The sequence below is a fragment of the Melospiza georgiana genome, chromosome 8, assembly GCF_028018845.1.
Source record: "Melospiza georgiana isolate bMelGeo1 chromosome 8, bMelGeo1.pri, whole genome shotgun sequence".
In the NCBI taxonomy this organism is placed as follows: domain Eukaryota; kingdom Metazoa; phylum Chordata; class Aves; order Passeriformes; family Passerellidae; genus Melospiza; species Melospiza georgiana.
In genome coordinates, this window is record NC_080437.1 from 21,444,236 (window position 1) to 21,455,525 (window position 11,290).

Here is an 11,290-nt window from a genome sequence, read left to right on the forward strand (position 1 = left end):
CATAACAAAGGTATGCAGGGATTGTGTCCCGGTGTGGGGCTGGAAAACTTACAGTTCATTTATTTCATTCTCTTTCAAACAAGGAACTCGTCGTACCATTTTACATGATACTATTTAGATTATTGCCACTTGAAAATCAGATCTAACCCTGCGTATTCTACTTACCTGAGCAAACACATATCACCTCATTGCAACAATTATCTTGTGAGCATAATACGAGAGTATTGATGCCCTGTAGACACTAATAACTGTGGAGAAGGTCTGTTAGCAAATACTCTATTCAACAAATACATCAAAAAAGCCAGTGAAGTTACCCACTGGTAAGTTACATGTTTTCAAACAGGTTTTATGTTGTTATTTGGAATTTTAAAACAAATCAGGTCAGGTATAGTGTGTTATATATTTGTTCATTATTAATTCCTGGCTTTACATTTATTACCTATTCTGAGTCTTTCCCTGGCTAATAGGTTCTGGTTATTAGAGAAGAAAATACGTCCACCATAGAAGAGCACCTTAATCTTTTTAGCAGAATACCATCTAAATAATTTATTGTTTAAAAGACATAACACATGGTCAGTCTGAACTAATTTAGGTAATTAACTTGTAATGTTGATCATCCTATACTGAAATATAACATATATTGGATAAAACCCAGGTCCTGCTGAAAATTTATCCTTGCCTTTGCCTCCAGCATGGCCTGGATTTCATTCAGTGCATATAGTATCCAAAAAATGCTGTAAGACAATATTTTGCAGAAACTGAAATTTGAGTAGTGAATCTTTTCCAACTCATGTTTTGTGTGATCTGTGTATTTTTCCATAGTTTCATATATTTAGAGCCTGAATATTGGCTCAAAATACATTTAATTAATAATATTCTAGTGTACACTACAACTTATGTCAGTTGCTTCATAGCAAGTCATGCAATGGGTTTTCAGCTCTACAAGTGACAATGAATTATCCTCCAAACACACAGGCAACACCAACCTTTCCACAGAAGCTTTTTCCAGTTTCTCTCTGCTTTTCCACTTGTTTTAAAGAGTGTAGGAAAGTTGCTATCACATTATTCCAGGGGAAAATATATATAACTGTTCCTTTACAATGTGTTTGCACTTTTTTTCCAACTTCCAAACCTCCAACAATAAAAGATATCCTATACTGAAAAGGAAGTGTTGCATTTTACTGAATGGAAAATTTGGAGAAATCACCTTGACCTGCCAAAAAGGCATCTGTCTTCAGGCACATATCAATGGGCCAGCTTAGCACACTGGGGATCAATAACAAGCTCAAGCAATTCCTTGTATTAAGGATTTTATTCTTTATCCAGCTCCTCACCTGTAAATTGAAGACTTCTCATTTCATCAGGATACTGGACAATTATTTAGTAACAGTAAGATTTTTGAACACTGTGAAAGCTACACTTCAGATACATAAGTGACAGGTGCTCTCTACAAGGTAATTAGATGCTCATTTCCTCCAGGACATTTGCTTCTCTGAAAGTGTAGGAAAGAAGTAATTATGAGTATCAAAAAGCTGCAGAACTGATCTTTTCCTAGAATGTATTTATGCAATTACCAGTTCAGAAATTGCATCCCTGCTACGAAGCATTGCAGGTTGAGAAAAATTTGACTAAGAAGAAATAATGGTGTCCAGATATATGTAATAAAGCTGCTGCAAGCAGACCTACTTGGGAGGAAGCTCATTTCCTTGGTGACAAGTTGGAAAGCTGCTGTTAGGATTGTTAGCCAGGACATCTCTCCCTGGTTGTACACACAATGGAAGTGACTCCTCTCAAAAAAAGTCACTTTCCTCCCTTCAAATTTGTTCCCAAGGTGAGCAAACTCTGCAGGCAGCCAGAATTCCACTTTCTCTGGGGGAATCCCACATCTGAGCTTTGCAGAACTGAATTTTTGAACTGCCTGGCAACTTCAGTGTTATACAGATGAAGAAAGTATTTTTTTGCTGGACTTAATTCATGGGTCAAGGTTTCTTTTTAACTTTCTCAGCCAAGCAGAGAGTGCCTTGAGAATGCTTCAGTTTTCTCTCTCACTGTACATCAGTGTCTACCCTGTTCTCATGAGAACTCTCTGTTAGTCATCACATTATACCCTACTGCTCCATCAGGCTTGATGATAAACTAAAGACAACACATCCAGCTCAAATATGGTATTTATAGGTAGAGAAAAATGCAGTACTTCCAGAAAATATTGGTGTGTCTCACAGTCTTCCACCAATCATACAGTCTGGAGTTTGGGTTACAGAATTGATTTAGAGATGAACTTCAAAGTGATGCATAAATATTACATTCCACACATTCCTGTAAGATGGCAAGTATTATTCACATTATACAGATGGGGAAACTAAATCAATGTGAGTTTACTTGGGCAATTTTCCCACCAGAAAATAAAGTACAGTGGTGGCATCAGTACTCCAGAATACCTGGCTTTTTTTCTGCACTCAGACTGAACTATGAATCACTCGCCTAAACCCTGCAGTATAGTGTATAAAGGAATATTTTGTTTTTAATCGTGGTATTATATAGCAATATTTTCAAACAATTTATTTAACAAATTACATAAAACACTTAAAATATGCTTTTAATTTAAAAAAAAATAGCCAAAAGGTTTTTCCTTGGGCTTTGCTCCAAAACTCACCCTTCAAATAGGACTAAAGAAAAGCACGCACATTTGCACAAATGCAAACAGAAATTCTAAAAGAAAATTAGAAACACGTGAAAGTAAGGAGAGAGAATGTTTTCTTAACTGGTTTCTGTACAGCAAAATTTTCATTGATTTACTAATGGATAGGCAGTTTTCTTGTGAAGAAACACACAGGCTTTATCTGCAATTAATTCCTTGCTTCCAAGAAACCAATTATCATTCTACAGAAGTGCAGCCCACAGAGCAGGGTGGTGACTGCTCTGTCAGGGCATCTCAACTCTGTAAAGCACAGCCCTGCTTCAGTCATAAAGGGACTCTGCCCCATGACAACAGTTCTTACAGAAAGGCAGTTTCACTTAAGACAATTTTTTGACTAAGAGCCTATTTTAAAGCTGTTTGTGATTGCTAGATAAATAATCCCAACAAGTACAACTTCTATACTGATTCAAAATAATAAATAAATAAATAAATAAATAAATAATACAAACTACTTGAATTTCAGAAACTTTTTACATTATTAACTCTGGACTGCTTTATTACTTTCTTCATATAGTCTTAAAGTTCCTCAAATACACAGTAAAATCCTCAATACCTTTATAATTATAAAGTGTGTTCTTTCTTGCATAAAATTACAATACTTGCCTGGTAAGCACATCAATGCTTTTCTGAAATCTATAATAGGTAAGTAAACAATAATCTAGTGTTTTCTACAAAGTCTGGCTCACTGATTAGGTGTTGAAAATATGAGAGCATGAGAATGCTTGTGGTTAATAGTTCTTCAGAAATGAGCATTTATGACCAGGACTTTCCGCAGAAGAAGCCAGACAATCAGACTGCAAAAAGGGTAATCACTATTTTGCTCTTTGCTCATGAAATTAAAAAAAGGATATTAACTTTGCAATATCTATTAGAGTCTTCTCCTCCAAAAAGGAACATTATTAAATTTATTGTAAATTCTAAAAATACGTATTTTACAATCCACTTGTAAAGTTCTAGTACTAAATATTTAAAGGAGAAAAAATTGCCTTGTTCCATTGTCACATCAGTGCGCATAGTTTTCACAGCTAGTCCTGAACAACACAATTTTATGTAACCTAAATACAACAGAGCTTTAGTAAAATGTTTTTTCTTTTATAATAAAACCAAAATAAACTTCAGCTTCTGTTTTATATGCCAGTTGAGATTCTTTGCAGTAATTCCTTCCACATCTGCTCTGCAGCTTTCAGGTTTATAAAAGCAGAATCTCCCAATTTCCTTTCATCAAGATATCCATATGCTGTGTTTTATAGACATGTTGGTGCAGTTTAACATGGAGTCACTAATTACAACTTGGAGTCATATATATGCTAAGGTTAAGAAGATAAATACATGTGGTTATGAGGCATTTAATACTGAAAATCCCAGACAACCTAGTCAAAAATTCTTCTAAGTGTGGTAACATACCAATAAAAGTACATCTGAAGTTATCATGGAAGTCATAAAAACAAAATTGACACTTAAAGGAAAAGAGTAAATAATAAAACTATACATAAGCACCACCAAATTCCAAACCAATGACCTACAATCATCTGCAGAAAAGTTACCAAGAAGAGTGTGACCGCAAGACCGCTGCTAAAGAACCAAATTGTCTGTGAATGGGGCTGGTATGGAAACATCTTCACTAAATATTTATCCAAAACAAATTTCTAGGATTTCTGAAAACAGTACAGTGTTGATATCTGCTTGTTTCAGGTTTCTCAGTTGCCAATGTATTGTAAATGTGGTTGGCTTTCCAATGAACAGTCCATCCAGGGCAGCATTTGAGGGGAGAGGGAGCAGAAGATGATCTCAAACCACATGAATCTTCACCATATGCAGCATTAGAGTTTTGCAGCCCTGACTGATCTGTAGGGCTGTATTCCCTTTTCTGAGCACCCTCACTGCACACCCAATGCCTGTCCCCTGAGAGTACACCATAATAATCTCATTGATTCCACCTCTGAGGGGTGACAGTGTGAGCACAACCAGAAGTAGCTGCTGTTCTTTACAGCAAATTGTATGTGAGCATGTAATGATCTATATAAAAATTTGGGGGCCTAAACACATCCATTAAGCTCCAGAGAAAGACATCTAGGCTGCAGTTTTAAAAAGTGCAATGTAACCCTTCCTGCTTCTGTCTAGAAGTTCCTAATGCTTTAAAAACATTTAAATAGGAGAAATGAAATGTTAATAATGCTTTTTCATTATCTACCTGGAACATATTTCCAACTCTGCATATGAAAGAGGAAATCAGTCTTGTCACAAAAAAAGATCTTTGAAGACTGCAAAAATGTTTTCAATCCTGAAATGAAGTTCTAAATATCCAAGGAGACAAAAGGCAAATTAGAAAAACATGCTACAAAAATATCTGTGGGCATCAAAGAATTTGGAAAGACCAGAATCCTCCAGAAAATTTCAAAAAGGAGGATCAAACTGGCAAATATATTTTTCTTGAGGAAAACAGTATTTATTGATCAAAACTGACATTTAGAGAGCTACAGGCTAAAATATTGTCCATCACCTTAAGCCCAAAGTTTCCAGGATTAAAAAAAGGCATAGTAAAGAAATAGAAATGTGGGTATCACTCTAGTTTTCCTATTTTTTGCCGTGCTAATCATGGGATACAGGCTGTAATGTGAAGCAAGCAACATGCTGTCAAGGGTATTCTTATATAATCAGCAGAGAACAAACTGTTCCTTCTCTTCCTTAAATCTGTACCCAATCACACAGTCAGGCTTCAGTGGGACAGCTTTGCTACTGAGAACTTGCCAGTGAGAGAACAAAGATTTTCCCCCAGACTTTTCCTTTCCCTTTTCTCCCCCTTCCTTCCCCCTCCTAAGAGAACAGGAGACACAAGAGGCTGTTCTGTAAAGCTGAGTCAAGATGATTTATGACAGACATTGTAATTAAAATTTACAAGTCTTGTTGATGCAAAAAATATGGTTAGTCTGTAAAAAGTTTCTAGCTTGTCTTAATATATGTGTATGTGTGTATTTTGTGCCTTCCTTCCTTCCTTTAAAAAACCACATAACTGTGCTGGTAACATCAGAAATTCAAATTAGCCACCTTTTGTGCAAATGAAGAAGTAAGAAACTGCAAAGGAGATACAGCTACATGGTTCTGGCAGGTAAAGCAGAAAAGGGAGATAAATCACATAAGCAAACAAGGCTTCTGGGGAAGAAAAGGCTGTCCTGCAGTCCTATCATGCAAGATTTCAGACTGTAGTATTTTGTTATCACTCTCCATTTTTAATAATGAAAAAATGTCTTGTCACATGGCAAGAATAAAGAACATCAGCTAAGTGTTTTCATATGGACTCCCTACATACATTACTACAAATAACAGAACATAGGGTCTCATTCATATTACATAAAGATGATGTTTAATGAAGAAATTCAACACACATCTTTTACAAGGCATGGATTGACATGAAATAATTCTGGCAAAGTGAAAAAAAAAATCAGGTTTACTTTTCAAAAGCAAACAGCTTTTTCCTTCATTTCCTGATGAAAACTTATTAGTGACTGAACAATTTTATGGTAATATAAAGGAATATTTGCTTTATGTAATAAAGTACTAATGGGAAAACAAGAAAGTAAATATTAATATCTGATTCACAGTGCACTATATTTTTATAAAATAAAATGGATTTGCCACGTAGCCTTTCCAAATAGTATTAAAAAGGTTTTTCTCTTCTTTAACATTACTCAGCTTCCCAAAAACTGACCAGTACTTCCTATGAAGTAGAACAACACCTAACAGTGCCAGTTAACACCAGCAAAAAATACTCCAGCCAAACTTCTAATGGAAAACATGTTGACAAGTATTTTTTCTAGCTCACTGTAGTACTTAGCCATGTCACCTCCTCCCTTTCTAATATTTCTCTGCCTTAATTTGTTACCAGCTTTCCCAACTCTACCAGGCTTCAGGCACAGTATGGCACAACTTCCTTATTTAATCAGCTGCTCTGCTCAAGAGGCTCTTCCAGCACACCTGCTCCTGTCCATAGCCCTGTGCTGTGACCAGAACAGTTACTGGGAAACCAGAACAACAGTTACTGGGAAACCCAAGCACTGGAAATACTTGGCAGTAGGGCCTGGGGATGAGGTGCTAGATGATGTAAAAGCCTCCCTGCCTCAGCACCTGCACCAAGAACCTGCTCAAGAACTACGCAGGGGTCTCACCCCAGCCCCAAAATAAAAATTAAGAGTGGAACAGAAATACTTTTTAAATTCCCCAGCCAAACAGGAGAAAAACAGAGATCACCAAGGTCAACTGCTCAGACAGCATATGTGCTGTTTCTGTGCAACCTTAGAACCAGTAGCCTAAATTCATCCTAGGCCACCACAAAGAATTTAGCAGTAAGAATGTACTTGCTATCCCTCCCTTTTAATTGTTTTTTATTTAATAATAATTAGAATGTTTAGGACATATGCTACTGGATATAGACTACATCATATCCAGTATCATCATTACTGGTAAGAAGTCCAATCTCACTGCAGGATCCCTGCCAACCAGTGATGCTCACATGAAGGGAGCAGACCCTCTCTCCTTGCTCCCTAGAATTTTAGACAGAGACTTGCCAAAGTCATCCAGCACCATCTAGAATCTTTTGCTCTGGGGGAGGTGCAGGATACAGTTTAAAACATCAGACAAAAGAGTTAAAGAAATTATCCAAGGGTCTGCTGAGCAGTATTCTGTATAGTCAATAAAATGCTTCAATAGCATTTTGAATCCCACTTAAATTTAATATTTAAACTGAGTACATCATTGTACTAAAAGTTTTAATGTCTAAATCTGTGGATTTGGATTTTTAAGAGGATTTAATCTTACACTCTAAGGAATAAATTAAGAAAGACAGCCCCACCTGCCGACAGAACAGCCACACTACAGAGGGAAAATGAACTTTGCCAGCCAGGAAACACACATTTTCTTTCCACTTCTTTCATAGGAACCCCAAAAACACTTCATTCCAGCATTGCAAGAACTCAAATCTTTTTCCCTTTGCTCAGAGTATAAACTCAGCTGACAAATCAGTTTTTCATCCTTTCTGGAATTCACTGCTCCTTAACAGGGTAATGCATGAACTATTCAGTAGTGTAAGAAAATAGAGTTCCATAAAAGCCAATTGAAGAACAATCAACTGAAATGTATTTGAAGAGTTCATCTGCATATTTTATCTCATGCACTACTTCCTGTGCTCAGGACTGTAAGAACACTGTATCAAATCAATAAAGTGCAGGGCATGTAAATATTTTGCAACTTCAGTGAGGTTTGTTTTCCAATAATTGGAATGCTTTTTAATTTTAAATCCTTTGATCTCTTTTCCTTTTGGGTTTTTGGGGGTTTTTTTTGTTTGTTTGTTTTGTTGGTTTTTTGTCCGGTTTTGGGAGGGGTTTTTTGTGTGTATGAATAGCATAATTGTGTAATTTTGTTTCAAGAGTTTTATCATCTAGTAATAGCCTTTGTCTCTTAGGCTATGTCACTAATAATTTCTAAATAAAAAAATTTAATAGTCACCAAAAAAGTTCTTTTCCCTCCTCCTTCCCTCGAAGCTTAAATTTCTTTTAGATTAGCTGTTCCAAAGAACACACAGAACTGCCAAGAGAAAGGGGCAAAGTTTCTTTCACAAATAATCTTCCCTTGCCTATGCCTGGCAGAGTTAGATCTCTGGAAAGTACCTTGCTTTTCCTTTACTTCAAAGCATGTGAAACAAACAGTGACAAGTTGTCCTACAATGAGTTAACTTTTGAGCATACAAAGTGAAGAGGATGCTGGATAGACAGGCCAATGCTGCCAGTAACTCCCCACGATGGAACTCACAGTCTCTCCTCTATTTTCCCCTCTCTAAGTTACACCCAGAAAAAAACATCTCTCACCTCCTTTCAAAGCTCTTAAGTGCAAGCTTGACAAGTTCACTTCTGATATCTTCTGCTCTTACAAGAACTGACAACACTGTAGGAAGCAGCACTGCTGTAAGGACAATAAAAATTAGCAATCTTTCTGTAATACTTAGCAAATATGATTTTTTTCCCTCTTTGGTGAAAAATTAATTATTAACACACTAGATATTGGAAGCATGAGGGTGAATTAAGACCTTGTGACATATGGGACAAAAGTTGAATTCCAATCATGATGTATAGTAATAAAACAGAACAAAAAAATCCACAGAAACAGACTGCCAGTTCGACACAGGAAAATGTAACTTTACTCATCTGTCAATGCTATAGTATTTCCAGTAAAGAAATTAATGGATGGAAGTTGATGAAGCTTCCTTTTGTCACTAGCTTGTTGCAAGGCATAAAAAGTGATGCAGCATGACAGTATTAGCAGAATTTGAGGCCTATGTTCATGTTTACTGGGGACTGTTTGATTAACAGTTCTTTCATTAAGTTTTACAATTAATGCATTCAGTTATATTCCACTAATCAATGCAAAACCAGAGATTAATTCTTCAGAATCATTTTATTAGCATTAAGGAATATAAATCTCTTATGAAAATATTCTTAACATTTCAATATATAAGAATTGTCTATAAAAATATACTACTACATAACAAAGCCAGTAACTTCTACAAAACATATAATTCAACATATATTTGACAATATATAGAACATAGCAAAAATCCTTTAATTAATGCTGAGGGTATTTTACCCCCTTTTTGTCAAACAGTAATTCACATAACATAGGAAATTACTCATTCTGATATACAGAAGTTATCACCATAGAACTCTATGTGTGTTCCCCCCCGAAGTCACCTGCATCTGCAGGAACATAAAGCCAAAACTTTTCTTTGGATGTACAGGCAGTTATGACCCCAAAAACATTCTGCTGGTAGCTGCGATGTCCTGCTGAAGTCAGTGATCAGCACTGCCAACACTGAATCCATGCAGGGACACAGACAATGTTTTTATTACCCTGGTGGGGCTGATGCCACAGATGAGCCTGCCATGGTAATCATGGTTAGAGAACTAAAACACAAACTCTCTACTGCTAGTTAGCAAGGAAATAACTTCAAAAGAGGCTGCCTCCCTAGAAATAAAACCTCCATCAGACAGCTCTTAAAACAAAAGCTCAAGGAAGAGAAAATACCATGGGAGTAGTTGTTATTTTTTAAATTGTGATCAAGGGAAGTACGATCCATTTTGTTATTACTAATTCTGAGAAGCATCATCTTGGACCACTTTTTGGAATTGGGAATCTGTTTTCAGAATAAAAGTTACACATTTAACTAGTAATATCACCAATGCTGTTAAGTTGAGGTTATTTCATGTCTAGTGTTAGATAGAAATCCATTTTAATTATATAGACCACTCTTGTCTACTACAATGAGCTTGTCAAATTCTTGGTGCAGACTTATTTAAAAGCCCTTGTTTAAAGGGCTTTTAGAGCATACTTTGAACAACCAACTGAACCTGAAAGAAATTGGCTGCTGCACAGTGACAGTACAGAGCCATCAGCTTTCTATAGAAGAGTTGGGTACATAAGGCATTAAGGCTACAAAGTCTCACCACCAGCAATTACAGTGTCTTGCATAGTAAAGAACATATGAACCAAACTTATGATGCACCAGTGAAAATTAAAATCTTTTTATCCCTATGTTTCTGTGCAAAATAACCAGTAATTAGTTATTACTCCCTCTATTCAGAATCCACTGAAATCAGAACATTGAATGAATATGTTGAAATTCAAGAGAAACTTAACATTAAAACAAAGCAATTGCAATGCAACAATATTCCATCATATTACCTAGGAAGGAGTTGCTATTAGAATAGCATATTTATAAAGTAAAGATCACAGCAGGACACTACAGACAATGAACATCAATATATTTCTGACTCAAAGCTCAGAAAAATAACTTTTGACCCTGAGAAACTTGCTGTATTAAAAAGCTAAAGAATCAAAATCTAAAAGAATCAAGACTCAGCCAGTTCCATTTCAGATTCTCAAACTGTTAATTTTTGAAGAAAAGTTTTACCATCCCAACAGAAATTTTAAGAAATATTTTCAATTGAAAAACCCCAGCATTTCATTGTATCCACACTTCTGTAGTTTCATTATCTTTAAGGCTTGCAACCAATATTTAGGCTTTCTGCCTATATTTGAGAGGAAGAAAAATTTTAAAATTGAGGTGGTTGAAGAACTTAAAGCTTAAATGTCTTTAATTCCCAACATCATCTAGAAAAGCCAATTACAGAAACTACATTGTCGTGATTTATGGACAGAGAAGCCCTAGTCAAGTCCTTCATTCTCATTCCAGTTAAACAGTTCCCTTAAAGATCTATCAAAATCCAAACAATGTTCCAAAACATACATCTGCCAACACAGGATCTGGTTTAGATTATTATCTTAACAACTTAAATATTTAGCAAGGTTTAAGAACATCAAGAGGAAATAAGCAGATGAAGCCATAAGGAAACCCTGTATGTTTGAACAAAGAAAAAAACCAATCATCTGGGGGTTTTGGCACAAGAAATATATTGAAGGAGTTTCTGCTAGAACTTGAGACAAAAACTACAAACCACTATACCTAGATGTTGACTTCTGCTCATGTAACATATTTTCTACATTTACTTATGTGTTAAGGACAAGAAAACAATCCTTTCTTCAGTA